This window comes from Macaca thibetana, chromosome 3, assembly GCF_024542745.1.
Source record: "Macaca thibetana thibetana isolate TM-01 chromosome 3, ASM2454274v1, whole genome shotgun sequence".
Classification (NCBI taxonomy): domain Eukaryota; kingdom Metazoa; phylum Chordata; class Mammalia; order Primates; family Cercopithecidae; genus Macaca; species Macaca thibetana.
Genome location: NC_065580.1, coordinates 151,247,745 through 151,267,726, shown reverse-complemented (window position 1 = coordinate 151,267,726; position 19,982 = coordinate 151,247,745). Strand labels below are relative to the sequence as shown.

The window sequence follows — 19,982 nt, the reverse complement described above, 5'->3', positions numbered from 1 at the left end:
GAGATGCACAGTGCCCGAGTCCGTGTGAGGGTGGATTGATGAGGGGGTTCAGGCTTCATGTTACCCACCTGCCCGTGCAGGGGACCATGCGCTGGGTACTGAAAGGCCTTCCGCTCTGCCCGTGTCTGTGCACACCTGTTTTTCATGACCTTCCGTTGAATTATTCCATGGTCTGCGTGTCTGGTTTTTATTGTTGTTGTTGTTGAGACAGGGTCTCGCTCTGTCACCTAGGCTGGAGAGCAGTGATGCAACCTCGGCTCACTATACCCTCCACCTCCCAGGCAGCTGGGACTACAAGCGTGTGCCATCATGCCTGGCTAATCTTTAACTTTTTTGTAGAAACAAGGTCTCTGGATATTGCCCAGGCTGGGATCACAGGCGTGAGCCACCACGCCTGGCCCAGACTGGGCTAAAGTGATCCACCCGCCTCAGCCTGCCTAAGTGCTGGGATCACAGGCGTGAGCCACCACGCCTCGCCCACTTGTCTATTCTTATGCCACTGTCGTGAGCTAAATTGCTGCAGCTTCATGTCCAGATCTCTGGTAAAATAAGTTGGCTCACTTTTATCTTTTTCTTCAGGATATTCTTGAACTGATGAATTTTTCCCGTACGTTTTAAAATCAGCTTGTCTACGGAATTGAATCTGTAGATCAAAATTGGGAGAACTAACATTTTAAGTCATGGAGAGTTTGAGTCAGTGAAAAATACGTTTTCTAATTCTCAGGTCTTCTTTAATTGCTCTTTATGATGCTTTGTAATTTCTACATAGAGGTTTCACACATCTTTCGTTGGGTCTATCCCAACTCTTTGCCTTTTTTCTGATGGCCTTATACATGGTATCTTTTTTTTTTTTTTTTTTTTTTTTTTGAGACAGAGTCTTCCTCTGTTGCCCGGGCTGGAGTGCAGTGGCGCAATCTCGGCTCACTGCAAGCTCCGCCTCCCAGGTTCAAACGATTCTCCTGCTTCAGCCTCCCGGAGTAGCTGGGATTACAGGCACTTGCCACCATGCCCGGCTCATGTTTTGTATTTTTAGTAGAGACGGGGTTTTGCCATGTTGGCCAGGCTGGTCTCGAATGGTATCTTCTTTTAAGATTTGATTTTCCGTTGCCGGCTGGTGTGGAGATGTGGAGCGCCCTCACCCTGCGAAGGCGTCCCTTCCCGTCACTGTGTCAGTCGCTGTGGTTTTCGCTGCCTGTGTCCCCTGTGCTGCCGCTCCTTCCTGCTGGCCTCTGGCTGTTCCACCGGCTCTGGAGTGGCCCTAGAGAGCGTGCAGGCCCCAAACCGAGAGTGGTTGGAGGCAGGAGTGCTGCAGGAGTGCCTGGGCCAGCCCATGTCCAAGTAGGGAGCTCTGCCCAGCTTCCAAAAGAGCCTCCCCACAAAGCCACTGAGCTCAAGCAGCGAGGTCGCCCCTGACGCAGCACCTTCCTTCCAGGCTCCCCACCTGGCTTAGGGCATCCAGCAGCAGCCACACGGACTGGGGGCTCCTCCATGTTGCGCACGCTCCGGCTGACTCACCGGGGCTGGGGTCCTCTCCATGCTGCGCGCTCCGGCTGACTCACCGGGGCTGGGGTCCTCTCTATGCTGCGTGCTGCGGCTAAACATGTGCTGGCAGCTGTTCCAGGTTGCCACATCCTGGGATTATCTTTTCAAGTAAACTGTGGGGTCAGCAGGCCCAGTACTCGCCTTGCTGCTGCCTTTCACTGCCTGCATCATGGGGATGCATTGGGTCAAGTCACACAACGTCAGAAAACTCAAATTCGACTAAAAGCTCAGGTCTGTTGCTGGGCTCCTAGGAAAGTGCAGAGTCAGTTGGGGCCACTCTGGCGGGCTGCAGTGCCTCTGCTTCTCCCTGGCTCAGCCTGCCCACACCGGCTTCCCCCAGGGGTCTTGGGACATTACCAGCAATGGCCAGGGTGACACCCCTCCCTATCCAAGACGAGAGCAGGACAGATAATGTCTCTGATGCTCTCCAGTGAGCTGGGAAGGACTGCTCATTCGCAGCCTCTCCTCCTCACGCCCACTGGCCCTGAGGTTACAGGGAGGTTGACCTTTGCTTCCTTCCAAGAGGGTTGAACTTTTACAGTTCACTTCTGGATCTTTCACCTATATAGGACACAGGTTTGAGGGCGAGATGGGATCTAATGTTGATTTTTGGCCATCTGGATCCCCCCCACGGCCCCAGCCCACAGCCAATTTCTCCACCAGACTGCCCTGCATCCCTGATGCCGTGTGGAAACTGAGGAAAGGTGTGGGGTGAGGAATGTTCCCGCTGGACCCTTTTTCATGGGCCGATAGGATGTCCCTGCTGCGTTCAGCTTCCACTGCAACCAGAGGGCCCGTGGAGCCTGAGCTGCTGTGTGCAGCCAGGGCGCAGATGGAGCGGCCGGGGCCTGAACCTGCCCTCGGGCATGCGAGTCCACCTGTGTCCATAACAGCCAGGATGATGTCAGAGCCCAGACTTGACTCAGCTCTCAGGGTGGCCTACCCTGTCTTTCATAAGAGATATTACGAATCCCGAAATTAGCATTTGAAAGAATTGGGATATTTGTAGGAGGCACACTCTTACGTGGGTTCCCAAAGGTGGGACCAAAGAACACTGGCACCGTGAGGGCGCCTGGCTATGGCCAGGAAAGCTTAGCGTCTTCCAGACATGAGACCCGTGTGCTTGGGCTGCCGGAGCAGGGGAAGGTGAACGGTCACTGGTCCCCACCGGCACCTTTGTCTGCCTTGACACTGAGTAGCAGGGGAGCAGGCTGTTCAGGATGCTCGCCGAGGCCAGGCTGTGTAAGCCCTGGATGGCCTCCGAATGCCGCCTGTGACAGGCAGGAACATGAAATTCCAGAAGCCTCCCCTGCTCTGGGTGGCCTCAGGGACATGATGTGCATGTGAGGCTCTCAAGGAGAATGTGGCAGCTAATCTGCCCTGTCATTTCCGCCGTCCTGGCCTCATGCAGCCTGATGCAGGCACTGAGCTGTTAAACAGGATAAATCAAGTAGGGGCTGCTCCCGCCCACCCCCCGCTGTGTTCCCTCCCATAGTCACGTCCCCCAGACAGCTGAGGCCCTGAGTGCAGCCCTGGACAGAGCACAGCTAACGGGGGCATGGCCGGAGCCGCTGGCCGTGACAGCACTCGCCGTGGCTGCGAGGACCCCAGATGGCAGTTTGCTGGCAAGACTTCTCCCGCCTTCTCATGACAAGCAGTGGCACACAGGAGAGAGCTCAGGGCGCCTGCTGCCAGCCGCACTCACGGCTGTGTGACCGCCCTTCTACACTCCAAGGCATCTCTATGTTAATATCCAAACCTATTCATCTGTCCCCCAGAAAACAAGCCTTACAACTTGGGCCTCAGGTGACACTTTCAAACGGGGCTTTTCCCTTCGAGTCTGAAGGGATGTCATTCACTGTTATTTTTGGGATGAAAATAGATGATGGGTTACCTGTCTGGTGGTCGGGAACCTGGGCCTGGAGCCAGCTGGTCACAGTTCAGGGTCATCGCACTGCATCGCCTCGTGTGTAAAGCAGAGGAAGAACTCGCCCTACTGTGTTAGGACAGCCTGGATTTATATATGGAAAAATGTGGGGCTGTCGCCCTGTGTGGCCGCTGTTGCATTACACATCACTTCTTACTAGGACAGTATTCATTTTACTAGCATTCTGTTGATTTGAATATTTTTTTAAAAAAGAGTAACTGGCAAATTTGTCAGAATTTCTCTATAGTGGTACCAGTTTTAAACAGATGTTGCCAATTTAATCAATATAAAAATGAAATGGCCAGGCGCAATTGCTCACGCCTGTAATCCCAGCACTTTGGGAGGCCGAGGCAGGCAAATCACCTGAGGTCAGGAGTTTGAGACCAGCCTGGTCAACATGATGAAACCCCATCTCTACTAAAAATACAAAAAATTAGCCAGGTGTGGTGGCGTGCGCCTGTAATCCCAGCTACTCAGGAGGCTGAGGCAGGAGAATCACTTGAACCAGGGAGGTGGAAGTTGCAGTGAGCTGCTATACTCCCACCTTGGCAACAAGAGTGAAACTCCATCTCAGAAATAAATAAATAAATAAATAAATGAGGTTTGATTCTGGTCAAACGGAATGGGGGTACACCCCCCGCCCCTCCCACTGAGCACAGCTGGGACTTCTGCACAGATACTGGAGCAGCTCCCTCGGGACGAGGAGGCAGCAGTGGGAGCAGGCTGGAAAGGAGTCCGGCCCAGCAGGAAGCTTCCCGTGTCCTCACTGCCCTTGCCGCATGGCCTGGACTCCAGGCAGCCACATACCCAGAAGTGCGGCCACAGAGAAGCTCCGCATTTCTGTCTGAGGACGGAGAGGGAGCTCCTGCTGGTTGGCATTTGCTCCAGCTTCCACTGTCTCCTCTCCTCACCCCCAGGCGATCCTGTGGCAGCAGTGGCTTTCAGGGCACAGCAGCCTGACAGACTGGAAATGCAGAGGGGCAGAACCATTCTGTCTGACCAGAGGACCTGTTGTCCTGGAGAATGAGGGGCCCTCCCAAGGCCATTTCCCGTCCCTGCCCTCCAGGTGGGGGGTCCTCCTGGGGCTGTTTCTTGTCTCTGCCCTCCTGCCTCTTGGCCCTAGATGGGATGTAGGTGCAGGAAGTTTCTGGCACTGTGGCAAAAGCCAGACCCTGGCCAGAAAGCCCTGGAGATCACAGAGAGGGGCGAGTTTGAGAAAGGGATTTCATGAAGTTGTATGTGCATTGCTGGGCACTGCCTGCTCTCTGTGTGTGGATCTGACCACACACAGCACAGCAAAGGCTTTGACAAGGGGACTGCAGGGTTGATGACCCCCAGGTCCCAGCCGGGCACTGGGTGGCACACACGTGGCACAGAGTTAAACAGAGGTGCAGAAGCTCTCAGAACAGAACTGACGTTGGAGCCACAGCCCACAGAGACTTTGGAAGTAACTAGACAAAATAAGAATGTCGTGGTTCTGCATAAGATTTAAGTGATCACTGGAGTGTTACGACAATATTCAGACAGACCAGGGACAACTCGACGTCCGTGCTCAGCAGAGGAAGAAGTGGGAACTCAGCCTCTCCAGCCGGGAGATGAGCAACACACGCCAGCCTGGGGTCCTTCCTGGTGGAGGATCCCACAAGATCCTCAGAGCAGCTGCACCACTGTGCTCCAGGAGGAAGCGCGAGCCCTCTCACAGTGAATGGAAAAATAGGAGCTCTACACAGCGAAAGCAAAGGTTTTGTTTGTTTGTTTGTTTGAGTGTGACAGGGTCTCGCTCTGTCACCCAGGCTGGAGTGCAGTGGTGCAATCTTAGCTCACTGCAGCCGCCACCTCCCAGGCTCAAGCGATCCTCCCATCTCAGCCTCCCAGCAGCTGCAGCCACAGGTGCAGCCACCACACCTGGCTAATTTTTAAAAATGTTTTGTAGAGTTGGGGTCTCTCTGTGTTGCCCGGGCTGGTCTTAAACTCCTAAACTTAAGCGATCTGCCTACCTCAGCCTGCCAAAGTACTGGGTTTACCAGCGTGGGCCACTGCGCCTGGCCAAGGAAATAGAAGATTTAGAGAACGAAATGGAAATTTTAGAACTAAAAAATCTAATAACCAGAATTAAAAATGCATGATGTAGACTTAGTAGCAATGGAAGTGACAGGGCACAGAGTCAGCAAACATGAGGACAGCTCAGTACAAATGATCCATGCTGAGCAATAGAAAAAGGACTAGGAGAAATGAATGGAGCTTCCGAGACCTGCAGACAATCCAGACACCACAGTACACATGGTTTTTATGTGCACATGGGATGTTCCCCGAGGCAGGCCATATTCCATGTAAAAAACTAAAGCCTAACACATTTAAAATAATGTAAATCATGTAACATGTATTTTCTGGCCACAGTAGAATTAAGCTATAAATCAATAATCAGAGATAACTAGAAATTTTCCAAGTACTTGAAAATCAAAACACACACCTCTAAATAATGCCCTAGTCGAAGAGGAAGTATCAAAGAAAATTAGAAAATACTTTGAAGTAAGAGAAAATGAAAAAAAATCTATAGGCTACTAGTAAATCAGTGCCCCTAGAGAAATTTATAGCATGACAGCATCCATTAGAAAAGAGGAAAGGTCTTCAAACAATAATGTAAGTTTCCACTTGAAGAAACTTTAAAAAAAGAAAACAAAACAAAACAAGCAGAAAGGAGTAAATCATCAAGACCCAAACTCAATGAAATTAAAAACAGAACTAAGCCTTTCGAATTGGAGCAGCTCAAATAAAGGAAGGACAAAAACAATCATGGGTTTCAAGAACTTGCAAGATGGTGGCAGTTCTCTGCTGTCTGCTTTTGTTGTGTGGCGTAAGAGTCCGTCCTGTTTTTGTGGCATTTTTCTCTGTATCCTTTTTATTGACAAGACGTTCCTTTCGTGAGTGGTTTTCCTCTGGCCTCTTCTGGGAGCTGGTGGATTTGCAAGTCACATCGAGCCTTCGAAAGCAGGACTGTTGCCTTGTTCCCCAGTTGCCCTCCTGGAATGCTCTACGCTACTGGCTGGGAATGGCCCTGGGCCTCGGAGGGGAGGGGAGCGCCTGGGGCACTGCGGTCCTGGCCCCATACAAATTCTCCTGCCATGACCCCACACCCAGCCCTGGGCCTCCCTCTGGGCTTGGCATACAGCAGACTCCCAGCAAACCCTCAGTGACTGACTGAATGAAAAACACGGGAGGGGATGGTGTGAGGGGAAATAGGATTGCGATGCTTTGAGTATTGAGTTTAGAAATCGCTGAATTTCAGAACATTCCAGGAGGCCATGGAAATTGAGCTGGGCTCAGTACGCATGGTGTGAATCTGTCTAATCCTTAAATACATCCTGTGCCCCCTTGTGGGCCAAGAGTGGTGCTGGGAACTGGGGATTCAGTGATGAATGGAGGAGACACGTGTGCCCTCTGCCCTCTCGGTGCCAGGGTGCCCCACGTGACTGCAGCAGGGCCAGGAGAGACGGGGTTGCAGGTACGGCCTGGTAGGCAATGCCCTTCAGAAGAAGGCCCTGATAAGTGGTTAGGAGAATTCACCCTGTCCCTGCAAGGGAAGCCAGGGAGCCAGTGGGAGGGCAGGGAGCAGTGACAAACAAGACCAAGAGGGCAGGTGCGGGGCTCTGGGCGGGAGGCTCAGGGCCGGGATTGAACAGCACAGCAGTGGGAAGGTACCCAGGGGCTTCAGCAAGGGGCGAATCCAAGCTTAGAAGCTCACTGGCAGCGTCAGGCAGCTCATGCCTAGCCAAGTGCTCCTGAGCGGTCCTGCCTGGGCCCGCTGTGGGCCACAGCTGTGGCTGCTTTCCTGGCTGTCCTTCATCAAGCTGAGAGAATTTGCCTCTATTCCTGTTTTTTTTCTGAGCGTTTTAATTTTTATCATGAGTTGGTATTGAGTTTTGTGACAGGCTTTTCTGCATGCATTGATATGATTGTGCGCTTTCTTTAGTCTGTTAATAAGGTGGATTACACAGATAGATTTTCCAACCCTGAGCCAGCCTTGTATCACAGGAAGAATGGTTATAGCATATAACTCTTGTGGTATATTGCTGAATTATATTTGTTCATGTTTGTTTGTGTGTGGAATGATTAAATCAAGCTAATTAACGTATTCATCACCTCACATACTTTTGTTTGTGGCTCGAGCGATCCTCCCGCCTCAGTCTCCCAGGAGTTGAGACCACAGGTGCACACCACCACACCCAGCTAATTTTTTCAACACTTTGTAGAGATGGAGTCTCTCTATTTTGCCCAGTCTGGTCTTGAACTCCTAGACTCCAGCGACCTACCTATCTCAGGCAACAGCCTAGGCAACATAGAAAGAGACCCCATCTCTACAAAAAATTTAAAATCTACTCTCAGCAGTTTTCAAGTATACATTGTTCTCACCCATAGTCGCTGTGCTGCACCACAGCTCTGCAGCCCTGCTTGCCTCCTGTCTAACTGAACTCGTGCCCAGTGACCAACAGCTCCCATTTCCCCCAACCCCCGCAGTCCCTGACAGCCACCATCGCACCCTCTGCTTCTGTGAGATGCACTTTTTTAGATTCTACATGCGTGAGATCATGCAGTATTTGTCTTTCTGTGCCTGGTTCATTTTACTTGTTATAATGTCCTCCAGGTTCATCTGCGATGTCACAGATGACATCGTTTCTTTCTGTGTGTGTGTCTGTGTGTGTGTGACATTTTCTTTATCCGTTCCTTTCTCCATGAACACTTAGGCTGATTCAACCGTATCTTGGATGTTGTGAGTCGTGCCACAATCAACGTGGGCCTGCATGTGTCTCCTCACTATAGTGACTTTGGGTATATGCCCTGAAGTGAGACTGCTGGATCCTATGGTGGTTCTAGTTTTAGTTTTTTGAGGAACTTCTGTACTGTTTTCCATAATGACTGTACTAACTTAGTTTCCCATCAGTACTATACAAGGGTTCCCTTCTGTCCACGTCCTCACCAAAACTTATCTTTTGTCTTTTTGATAATAGTCATTCTAACAGGTATGAGTCAATATCCCATTGTGGTTTTAATTTGCATTTTTCCTGATGATTAGTGATGTTGTGCACTTTTTCATATACCTGTTAGCAGTTTGTATGTCATCTTCTGAGAAGCTTCCATTCCGTTTCTTTGCCATTGTTTTTAAATCTGGTATTTGTTTTCTTGCTATTGAGTTGTTTGAGTTCCTTATACAGTTTGAGTATTAACTCCTTATCAGATGTTGTATGGTTTGCATTTTTTTTCCAGTTCCCTAGGTTGTCTCTTCACTCTGTTGTTTGTTATGCAGAAGCTTTTTAGTTTGTTATAATGCCATTTTTCTACTTTCTGCTTTTGTTGCCTATGCTTTGAGGGCCATATTAAAAAAAAAAATCATTAACTAGACCAGTGTCATGGAATTTTGCCCTGTGTTTTTTCTTAGTGGTTTTATAGTTGTAGATCTTACTTTTAAGTCTTTAACCCATTTTGAGTTGACTTTTATAGATGGTGTGAGATGAGGGTCTAATTTCATTCTTCTGCATAGGGACATCAAGTTTCCCCAACACGATTCACTGAAGAAACTGTCCTTCCCCGATGTGTGTTCCTGGTGTCTTTGCTGAAGATGGATGGATTGGCTGCAGCTGCGGGGTTTCCCTCCAGGCTCTCCGTTCTCCGTTCTCCCTTCTCCTCCACTGGCCTGTTTGTCGTTTTTACACCAGCGCCAAGTTCTGGTCTTTAGTATTGCCTTCTGCTGCTTACTTGGATTTATTTTGTTCTTCTTTTATTAGATTCTTAAAATGAGTGCTTAGATTATTGATTGGAGGCTTTTCTCTCTTCAAATGTGTGTGTTTCATGCCACAGGTTTCCCTCTCAGCACTGCTATAGTTGCGTCCTGAGATTTCTGATATGCTGTGTTTTTATTTTCATTCAGGTCCATGTGTTTTTTGATGTTCCTTGAGATTCCCTCTTTGACCCATGGATTGTTCATGTCTGTATTTCATTTCCAAGTGCTTGGAACTTCTCTTGTTATCTTCCCATGATTGATTCTGGTTGGATTCAGCTGTGGTCAGAGAACATACACTATGGTTTCAATTCTGTTAAATTTGTTGGGATTTCTTCTATGGCCAAGGATATGGTCTATCCTGTTATAGATTCTGTACATGCAGGAAAAGAGTATGAATTCTGCTGATGCTGGACAGAGTGTTCCGGAAGCGTTCATTAGACCCCGTTGGTTGAGAGTGTTGAGTTCTTCCAAATCCTTTGCTAATTCTCTGCCCAGTTTTTCTTTCAGTTGTTGACAGTAATAAAGTCTTCAACTATTGTTGTAGATTTTTATATTTTTCTTTTCACTACTGTCAGTCTCTGCTTCACATATTTTACAGCTCTGTTATTTGACTCATACCCATTTAGGGTTGCTATTGCGTATTCAGACTCTTTTATCGTTATGTAATGTCCCTCTCTGTCTCTGATCATTTTCATTGCTCTGATGTCCATTTTTTCTGATACTAACATAGCCACTCCTGCTTTCTTTTGATTAATGGTTGCATGATACACTTTTTCCCATTAGTTTATCTTCAGTTTGCTTATATCATTCTATTTGAAGTGAGTTTTCTGTAGACAGTATATGATGGGGTCATATTTTTAAATCCACTCTGCCAATCTGTGCTTCTATTGGTGTATTTGGATCATTTATACTTAAAGTTATTACGGTATTGAGATGTTAGGGCTTAAATCTGGCATTTCGCCCTTTATTTATCTTTTGTATTTATTTATTTTGAGATAGGGTCCTACTCTGTCATCCAGGCTAGAGTACAGTAGTGTGATCATGGCTCACTGCAGCCTCTTCTGGGCTGAAGTGATCCCCCCACCCCAGCCTCTCAGGTAGCTGGGACCACAGGCTTGCACCACCATGCCCAGCCAATTTATTTTTACATTTTGTAGAGACAGGGGCTTCCTGTGTTGCCCAGGCTGGCCTTGAACTCCTGGGCTCAAGTGATCCTCCCACCTTGACCGCCCAAAGTGCTGGGATTATAGGCGTGAGCCACCGCACCTAGCCTCATTTTTAATTTTGTTGGTTCTGTTTTTTGTTTCTGTGGTTTTAGGTTTTTTTTCTGTCTTCCTGTGAGTTAGTGAACATTTTTTCGGAATTTTATTTTATCAGTAGCATTTTTGAGTATGTATCTCTATGACTTTCTTTTTTAGTGCTTGCTCCAGGTAGTATATCATACATATACTATCATGTACTGAATTCTAAGTATATAGCGTGTATATACACACACACACACAGCACATATGTATATACATATATACACAAGGATACACATAACATACACATATGCAACATGTATGCACATATATACATATATGTCACACCTGTGTGCGTGTATGTTTGAGACAGGATCTTGCTCTGTTGCCCAGGCTGGAGTGCAGTGACACAATCATGGCTCACTATAGCCTTGACTGATCAGGCTCCAGCCTTCCTCCCACCTCAGCCTCGCCAGTAGCTGGGACCACAGACAGGCACCACCACACCCAGCTAATTTTTAAAATGTTTTTGTAGAGACAGGATTTTGCCACGTTGCCCAGCCTTATATATGTTGTCAATTCTACTGCTGTCAACATTTCACCAGTTTGAGGGAAAAAACTGTAACTTCCTTTATAATTTTTTTTACTGTCCCTCATTTATGATGTAGTTGCTTTAAATATTTCCTAAACATTCTGTACATATCAATGCTATAATTTTTGCATCAGCCATCAATCATAACTTAGAAAACTCAAGAGGAGAGTGAAGCCTTTCTATGCACTCACATGTTTGCCTTCTGTGTTCTTTCTTCCTTCCTGATATTCCAAAATTTCATAGTTATTTCATCTCCCAGTGTAGGCACGCTGGCAGCAACTTCTCTTAATTTTACTTCATCCCATAATGTCTTTATTCCTGATTATTTTCACTGGATATATCATTCCAGTTGGCACTTCTGTCCTTTTCAGCACTGAGCAGTTTGGGGCCACATCCTCCTGGCCTCTGAGGCTTCTCGCCTGAAATCCACGTCAGCCCTTGTCTCCCTCCTGTAGCGTAGGGTCATGTCCCTCTTGCTGCTTTCAAGAATTATTATTTGCCTTTGGTTTTTAGACTCTTGACTACAATGGTGTTTGTGTGGATTTCCTTGGATTTATCCTGTTTGGGGTTTACTCAGCTTCTTGAAAATGTGGGTTTTTACTTTTTGCCAAATTTGGGAAGTTTTAGCCATTATTTTTTCAAGAGTCTTTATCCCCATCCCCTTTGTTCTCTTTTTCTGGTACCCTAAGGACATGAATGTTAGGTCCTCCTCGTGTCTCACAGGTCTCAGGGGCCCCGTCTGTGCGTCTTTGGTCTGTTTTCTCCCTCTTGTTGGGAATGGTACTTTCTGTTGTTTTTTCTCACAGCTCCCTGCTTCTCTCCCCTGACTCTTCCACTCTGTTACGGTACTTTCTAGTTCTATCGTTCCCTTTTAGTTCTCTGCATCTCCCATTAGCTTGGTGGGAATTGGCTTCTCTGTGGAGACATTCTATTCTGTTTTCTCATTTGTTTAGAGTGTTCCTGCTTGTTCGCTGAAGCATTTTTATGAAGGCTGCTTTCACCTCTTTGTCAGAGGATTCCGACAGCTCTGTCATCCTGGGGCTGACACTGTCCTTCATTCAGTTTGAGATCTTTTGGGTTCTTTGTATAACAGATGATTTTCTGTTTGAAATCTGGACCTTCTGGATATTATGTTATGAGACTCTGGTTATATAAGCCTTCTACTTAGCTGGCTGCCTCTGATACTTCTCCAGCAGGGGAAACAAGAGGTGAAAGTCCAGGCTTTCCACTCGGCGTCTGCTGGTACCAAGGGCAGAGAACGTGGTGAGGTGTGGAGGAGGCCTCGTTGCCGCTGGGCAGGGGTGGGAGCTCTGGGGCCCTGGAGGCCTGTGCAGAAACCTCGCTGCTCAGAGGAGGGGGCTCCCTCATCACTGCCCCCCCCGTCGCCTCCACTGACACCAGGGGGCAAGAGCTCACCACCTGCGGGGATGAGAACCCCTGTCCCTGCTCAGCCTGCTCTGAAGCCACCCCAGCATGGGGTTCGGGAGCCTCTTGACAGCCTGGTGAGGGTGGAGGTCTAGGCTCCGTATGCGGCCTTTGCTGCCTGGGTGGGGAGGGGCATCGTGTCCTCCGTGGTGCCTGGTGGAATAAAGGAGCTGCTGCCCCACATTTCCAGCCTCACTGCGGTGTCCCTTCACTGACCCTTCGGCTGGAGAGAGCAGACTTTTGTTGGGGCCCTTTTCTTGTCTGTGCCTGTTGGCATTTCCGGCTGGCCAGCTTTTCCACTTCCAAGTCTGAGAGACATAGAGAAAGCCCAGGGGGTTCACCACCATGCCGTTCCCTGGCTGCCCGGGTCCCTGGCTAGTCTACCTTCCCTACGCATTTCAGTCTTGTTGTGTTTGTTGTGGATAGAGTATCCAGGCTCTTCTGCTGTATTTGGCAGGAAGGACTGGGAAGCGCTTGTGTGCTCCATTTCCCAGAAGCAGCAGCCTTGCCACTCCTTTTGTGCATGTGGCGTCTGAGAGCACAGATGCCGAGCTGCTGGGGCTGCAGCTTTGCCTTGCTCAGCTGTGTCTCCGGTGCAGGCCCTCCAGCCTCTCTAGCGTCAGTCCTTCCATCTGTAAGACAGGGTGATGGTGGCTCCGCACCTCATTCAGTTAGAGGGACAAGTAAAGGCATCAGCCGACACCAGCTGCTGAGGACAGGCCCAGCCAGAAGCAGACAGGAGCTCCTTGGTGCGGGGGACACTGTCACTAGTGGCCTCGTTACCCAGCTGTGCACACGTTGGTGCTGGTTTCCAGTGGGCACCCAGGCAAACAGCGTCGCCATTCCGGGCACCTACTTTTTGAATATCTGTGCCCTTTTTTGTGGGAGGAGAGATTTCTGCAAACATAATTTTCTAGTTTAAAGATGGCAAGTATTTTAGGCTATTGGTACATTCTGCCAGGTTGCCCTGTATAGAGGCTGCAACTGCTACACGCTCCCCAGGCTTCCCAGAGAGCCCTGGCTTCATGACGACCTCACTGTTGTCACTGCTGCTCTTATCAATAGATGTCTAGTACCAACCCACAGCAAAGAGAGACAAGCCAGACTCTGGAAGGTTGGGCCGCCTTTCCCCGACCTGCCCTTGCAGCTGTGCCTGCAGCTCTGTCCTCCGGGGATGGCCCTGCATCGCTGCTGACCCATGGGCATTTCCGGAGGGGGCCAGCAGTTCTCAGGGTCTCTCCTCAGGAGCACTGGGGTCTGCACACTCTGCTGGGTACCTGTCCTGGCCGTGTACGAATCCCAGGGAGGCTGCACAGGGCAGAGGGGTCTCCCGTAGCTGAGCCCTGCTCTGAGCCTGGGCCCTCCTCCTGCTCCTGCAGCTCTTCTGTGTCACCTGTTTCTGTTACTTTGATAATGACAGTTCCTTTCTTGGGAAGGCACCTTGTTTTTCCTGTTTTTCTTCAAGGACAGCACAGAGCCCAAAGCTTAGTGACTGCCTAGGAGATGTTTGTGAAAATAAGTTATTAATTAATAACTGGTGTTACCTCCAGGGTGCAAATGCAGTCTGCTCCTTGCATTTATGGGCGCCTGCAGGCGGGAACCAGGGCTGGAGCAGCCCACCCTGCTCCTGTAGTCCCACCTCCCACACCACAGCAGGGTGGGCTGGCCCCTCCCCGACCCGGTGCGTCCCAGCCGGGGCCGCCCACACGCCACCGCACGCAGCACCTTCCCCATGGCAGACAACTGCTCCGGGGCAGGGCCCTGCTCCACAGTGACACGGCGTGTGACATGCTCCGGGGCAGGGCCCTGCTCCACAGTGACACGGCGTGTGACATGCTCCGGGGCAGGGCCCTGCTCCGCAGTGACACGGCGTGTGACATGCTCCGGGGCAGGGCCCTGCTCCGCAGTGACACGGCGTGTGACATGCTCCGGGGCAGGGCCCTGCTCCGCAGTGACACGGCGTGTGACATGCTCCGGGGCAGGGCCCTGCTCCGCAGTGACACGGCGTGTGACATGCTCCGGGGCAGGGCCCTGCTCCGCAGTGACACGGCGTGTGACATGCTCCGGGGCAGGGCCCTGCTCCGCAGTGACACGGCGTGTGACATGCTCCGGGGCAGGGCCCTGCTCCGCAGTGACACGGCGTGTGACATGCTCCGGGGCAGGGCCCTGCTCCGCAGTGACACGGCGTGTGACACCACAGGCAGCTCTGCTCCCGCCAGCCTCCCGCGTGCAGCTTCAGTGCTTTTAGACCCACCATTGGAGCCGAGTTCTTAAATCCACTGTGGGTTTTGAGTGAAGCTGAAGTGAATAAACACACGTTACACACGTGGACAGTATCTATACATGGAACGATTATAAGGTTTGCATGTTAAATAGTCTTGGTGTGCTAGCTTCCTAAATGTACCTTTATGGGCTCAATACCACTTTGCCATAAGCAAGTAAGTAAAGAAAGAAATCTTGCATTCTGGCCTGTGCACTGTTGCATGACTGGAGCTGCATTGATGCCCTAATCCTGGGTCTGTTTCATCTTTGGAGACGAAGAGTGATGTGTGTGGGAGTGGGGGTTCAGGCAGGAGCGCTCACAGGGGCTTCAGAGATGGTGGAGTGGAGAGAGGAGCTGTGCCTGTTAAATGTGAGCGCCCCAAGCTGCCATGAGCTGCACGCGTGCGGGCCAGCAGCCTCTGATGTGCGCTTCCTCTGACTGTAGAAATCATTAAGTCACATCAAGCCTGGGGCCTGTTTAGAAGCTGTCAGGACCATCTTTACTGTTCCCTGATGCCTCCATTGTGAAGACCCAGCCCACCTCTGAATGCAGGGACAGCACCTGTGCTTTCTGGCAGGCACAGCTCAGAGCAGGAAACCTGGTCTCCACCTTGGGCAGACAGCAACGGTCCAGGCAGTGTGGTCGCCTGGCACCCCTTCCTCCCCTCCTCGTGGCCAGGGCCACGGCCAACCTCCTTCTCCCTTCTTCTGCAGCCCACCCTTGGGAAAGGATGCTCTGGAGTTAGAGGCAGGGGAGCTTCGGGCCTGGTTGCGTCTCTCCCTAGCCTGGGGACGTTTGAACAGTTCCTGAGTCTCCTCCCACGGCTCTTGCAGCAGTATGTTGAGGTGGTTACAGATGTTTGTTGCCGTGAGTGCTGCTCAGCCCTCAGGGGCGTGTCCATCCGCCTGTGGCACTGGTGTCCAGGGAAGAGCATTCAAGTACCTGGAGATTTCACCTGCCGTTTCTGATCCCCCCCAGATTCTTTCCAATATGACATTAAAGAAAAGATACTTTTGAAAACCAAAGGGAGCTTTTAGAAGTCAGCGTAGCTCCGAGACGGAGGCCTGTTTCTGCTCTGTCTTGGAGCTAAGAGTGGCTCCAGCCAGCCACCCCGTTCCTCCAGTAGCCGAAAGTAAGGAGTGCTGTGTCCCTGACCTGAGAACTTGGCCCACCCAGGGGCCTGGACTGTGTCTGTCACTGCCGGGGGTAGGAGATGTGGCCTCGCAGCTGTCGCAGGGACAGTTTCCAGCGGCTCCTCTGCCATGGGAGAGAATGGAGCAGACAGGCCATGAGGCCAGCATGCGAGCACGTGGAGGGGTCCTGCCTGGCGGCACCCTGCAGCTAGACAGCACTGCATGCCCACTGGCCAGCACTGAAAAGCCTGACTGGACCAGGTGTTTGCAGGGGCGTGGAGGAGCTGGAGCTCTGTGTGCTGCTGAGGGAATATAGATAATAGAACCCGGAACTCTGTGCACTGCTGAGGGAATATAGATAATAGAACCTGGAACTCTGTGCGCTGCTGGGGGAATATAGATAATAGAACATGGAACTCTGTGTGCACTGCTGAGGGGAATGTAGATAATAGAACCTGGAGCTCTGTGTGCACTGCTGAGGGAATATAGATAATAGAACCCGGAACTCTGTGTGCACTGCTGAGGGAATATAGATAATAGAACATGGAACTCTGTGTGCACTGCTGAGAGGAATGTAGATAATAGAACCTGGAGCTCTGTGCACTGCTGAGGGAATATAGATAATGGAACCTGGAACTCTGTGTGTACTGCTGAGGGGAATATAGATAATAGAACCTGGAACTCTGCACTGCTGAGGGAATATAGATGATAGAACCTGGAACTCTGTGTGCTGAGGGAATATAGATAATAGAACCTGGAGCTCTGTGTGCTGCTGGGGGAATGTAGATAATAGAACCTGGAACTCTGTGTGCACTGCTGAGGGAATATAGATAATAGAACCTGGAACTCTGTGTGCACTGCTGAGGGAATATAGATAATAGAACCTGGAACTCTGTGCGCTGCTGAGGGAATATAGATAATAGAACCTGGAACTCTGTGTGCACTGCTGAGGGAATATAGATAATAGAACCTGGAGCTCTGTGCACTGCTGAGGGAATATAGATAATAGAACCTGGAACTCTGTGCACTGCTGAGGGAATGTAGATAATAGAACCTGGAACTCTGTGCGCTGCTGAGGGGAATATAGATAATAGAACCTGGAACTCTGTGTGCACTGCTGAGGGAATGTAGATAATAGAACATGGAACTCTGTGTGCACTGCTGAGGGGAATATAGATAATAGAACCTGGAACTCTGTGCACTGCTGAGGGAATGTAGATAATAGAACCTGGAACTCTGTGCACTGCTGAGGGAATATAGATAATAGAACCTGGAACTCTGTGCACTGCTGAGGGAATATAGATAATAGAACCTGGAACTCTGTGCGCTGCTGAGGGGAATATAGATAATAGAACCTGGAACTCTGTGTGCACTGCTGAGGGAATGTAGATAATAGAACATGGAACTCTGTGTGCACTGCTGAGGGAATATAGATAATAGAACCTGGAACTCTGTGTGCTGCTGAGGGGAATATAGATAATAGAACCTGGAACTCTGTCCACTGCTGCGGGAATATAGATAATAGAACCTGGAGCTCTGTGCATTGCTGAGGGGAATATAGATAATAGAACCTGGAACTCTGTGCACTGCTGAGGGAATATAGATAATAGAACCTGGAACTCTGCACTGCTGAGGGAATATAGATAATAGAACCTGGAACTCTGTGTGCTGCTGAGGGAATATAGATAATAGAACCTGGAACTCTGTGTGTACTGCTGAGGGGAATGTAGATAATAGAACCTGGAGCTCTGTGTGCTGCTGAGGGAATATAGATAATGGAACCTGGAACTCTGTGTGCACTGCTGAGGGAATATAGATAATAGAACCTGGAGCTCTGTGCACTGCTGAGGGAATATAGATAATGGAACCTGGAACTCTGTGTGCTGCTGAGGGAATATAGATAATAGAACCTGGAACTCTGCACTGCTGAGGGGAATGTAGATAGTGGAACTGCTGTGCCATGGCCTTGAACAGTTTCTTAGGACGTTCCGCGTGCAGCTACCGCAGGATCCCGCCGTTCTACTCCTAGGTGGTACCTGCAGGAAATGAATGTGCTTCCTTGAGAAGAACTGTGCACAGATGTCCAGAGCAGCTTTATTTGGGTAGCTCCCCTTGGAAACAGCTCGAATGTTCTTCACTGGGTGAATGGAAGCCAGTGGTGGTATTTTCCCACAGTGGAATTCTAAACAGAAAGGAACGCTGATACGCTCAGCAGCATGGATACATCTTCAGTAAATACCAAGTAAGAGAAGCCAGACACAAAAGAATACTTATGACGTGATTCCATTTGTATCGACTTCTGAAAGTCCCGGAGTCTATAGTGACCACAAGTGGGTGATTGTCGGGGGGCAGTGGCGGGTGCAGCGGGAGCAAGGACCGCGGGGGACCAAGGACTGCAGACTTCTGTGAGCTGCTGTGGGGCAGCTCCAGGTGTATACACGGGCAAGACTGTCACACTGTAGACTTTAAGTTTGTGCAGCCTATTAACAATCAGTGATACCTATAAAAGGCCACGGCGCCACATTACACACTCAAGGATAAATGGTGAGTCCGTCTACACTGCTGCACGGGGCCATCAGAGCTCTCACTGAGCACCTGCTCCCCTGGCCCAGCCCCTCCTCCCACACAGCCCCGGGGCCTCTGCGCCCCTTTGACCTCAGGCGCCAGCCTCCTGGGTTGTGTCAATTATGCCGTGCCTGTCACCCAGTAGAAGCAGCCCCTGAGGCAGGACGTCTACACAGCCTGCATTCCACAGAGCCCCACCGGCCTAAAATCACACAGGGTCAGAATCTAATGTAAGGGGGGTTTATTCAAAGGTGGTTGGAGGCTGGCCCACCCGGAAACACCAACTCCAGAGGAATGGAGTCCGCCCTCGGAAGCAGGCAGGGGAAGGGTGCCCTCGGGCAGGCAGAGGCCGAGGGGCTTTTAGCAGGATCGCGGCGTCCTTCCTACGAGGTGGGCGCAGTCACGGCGTTTGACGGGTGACGGGCAGTGCCTGTTTCGGGGAAGGGTACATTTAACCCGTCAGAGGATGTGGCAGTCACGGCTTCCTGTCTTCTGGTCTAAGCAGTGCAGAAAACAGGGGAAGCTCATCTACAAGGGTCATGAACCAAGAAGGCTGGAGGTTTCTGCCCCTGGCGTTGGTTAATTCTCTCCAGTCATTGTGCAGAACAAGGAAACAGCGCATTAGTCCCTGGCCTGAGAAAGGGGAGCTGCAAGTGCACGTCAGGGGTGCAGTCCCATCTCTCCCGGGGCATGAGGCACGGTCCTGTCTCATGGGGCTTAATGTGCCCAGACTGTGTTCATGTTCACACCTGGGAGGAGGGGAAGCGGGCATGGTCTGTGCGGCAGGTCCAGCCGATCCACAGGGCCTTGGATGAGGCGTCTCTGCAGCTGAGGCTGGCCCTGCCAGGACTGACCCCAAGGCTGTGGCTAAATTGGGCTCCCAGCGCTGGCCCTGTGTCCTCTGTAAGGGGATCTGCACCCCAGATCTATGCACGGACTGTCCCCACCTCTAGGCCCCACACTCAGCCCCCTTCAGCCTGTATGTCCTCAGGGCACCTTCACTCCATCCACCTGGATCTCCCCATCTTAGTGACCGTCTCCACTGTGGGTGCTGAGACCCTCTCTGCTTCCGTAGCTATGCGTCAGGGCCATTGTGTGAGCTGGAAGTCGGTGCAGGGAACTGGAGAAGGGAGGGAGTTCTGGGGAGGGAGCCATTACTAACAGGGAAGCCCCAGGAGGAGGGGCCACCATGGAGCGAGGACTGAGCGCGGGAAGGAGGGTGTTCTAGGCCCGGGCAGGGCGGGAGTCTCGGGGGAGGAGAAGTGCTGGGGGCTTTTACCCTCAGGGCCTGTGGCAGTTGGAGGGTGTGGATGAGGCCTTAGACTGAACTCTGAGAGAATGGGACCGTGGAGAGTTGTCTTGAGGGGGGAGGAGAGAGGGGGCTCTGTGTTGCTTTTTGGAGGCGTCCCTGGCACCTGTGACAGCAGGGGCTGGAGGGTGGGGCAGGATTTGGGGGCAGTGAGGGTGGAAGAGGGGGCAGAAAAGCTCAGATTGTGCCTCACATGGCGGGTGGGGGCT

At 50.8% G+C, this 19,982-nt stretch overlaps 1 protein-coding gene and 1 long non-coding RNA gene across 6 annotated transcripts in view; one reads left to right on the top strand and one right to left on the bottom strand.

Annotated features, from left to right (window-relative positions):
• The window catches only part of PCBP3 (poly(rC) binding protein 3), a 284,870-nt gene that overhangs the window by 216,007 nt on the left and 48,881 nt on the right, over window positions 1–19,982 (top strand). The gene's annotated exons all lie outside the window — the stretch shown is intronic.
• On the bottom strand, window positions 16,274–16,931 carry LOC126951510 (uncharacterized). The gene is made up of 3 exons (XR_007724498.1): window positions 16,826–16,931; window positions 16,615–16,783; window positions 16,274–16,354 (listed from the first exon to the last, which is right to left on the bottom strand). It is a non-coding gene; the product is annotated as an uncharacterized LOC126951510 (long non-coding RNA).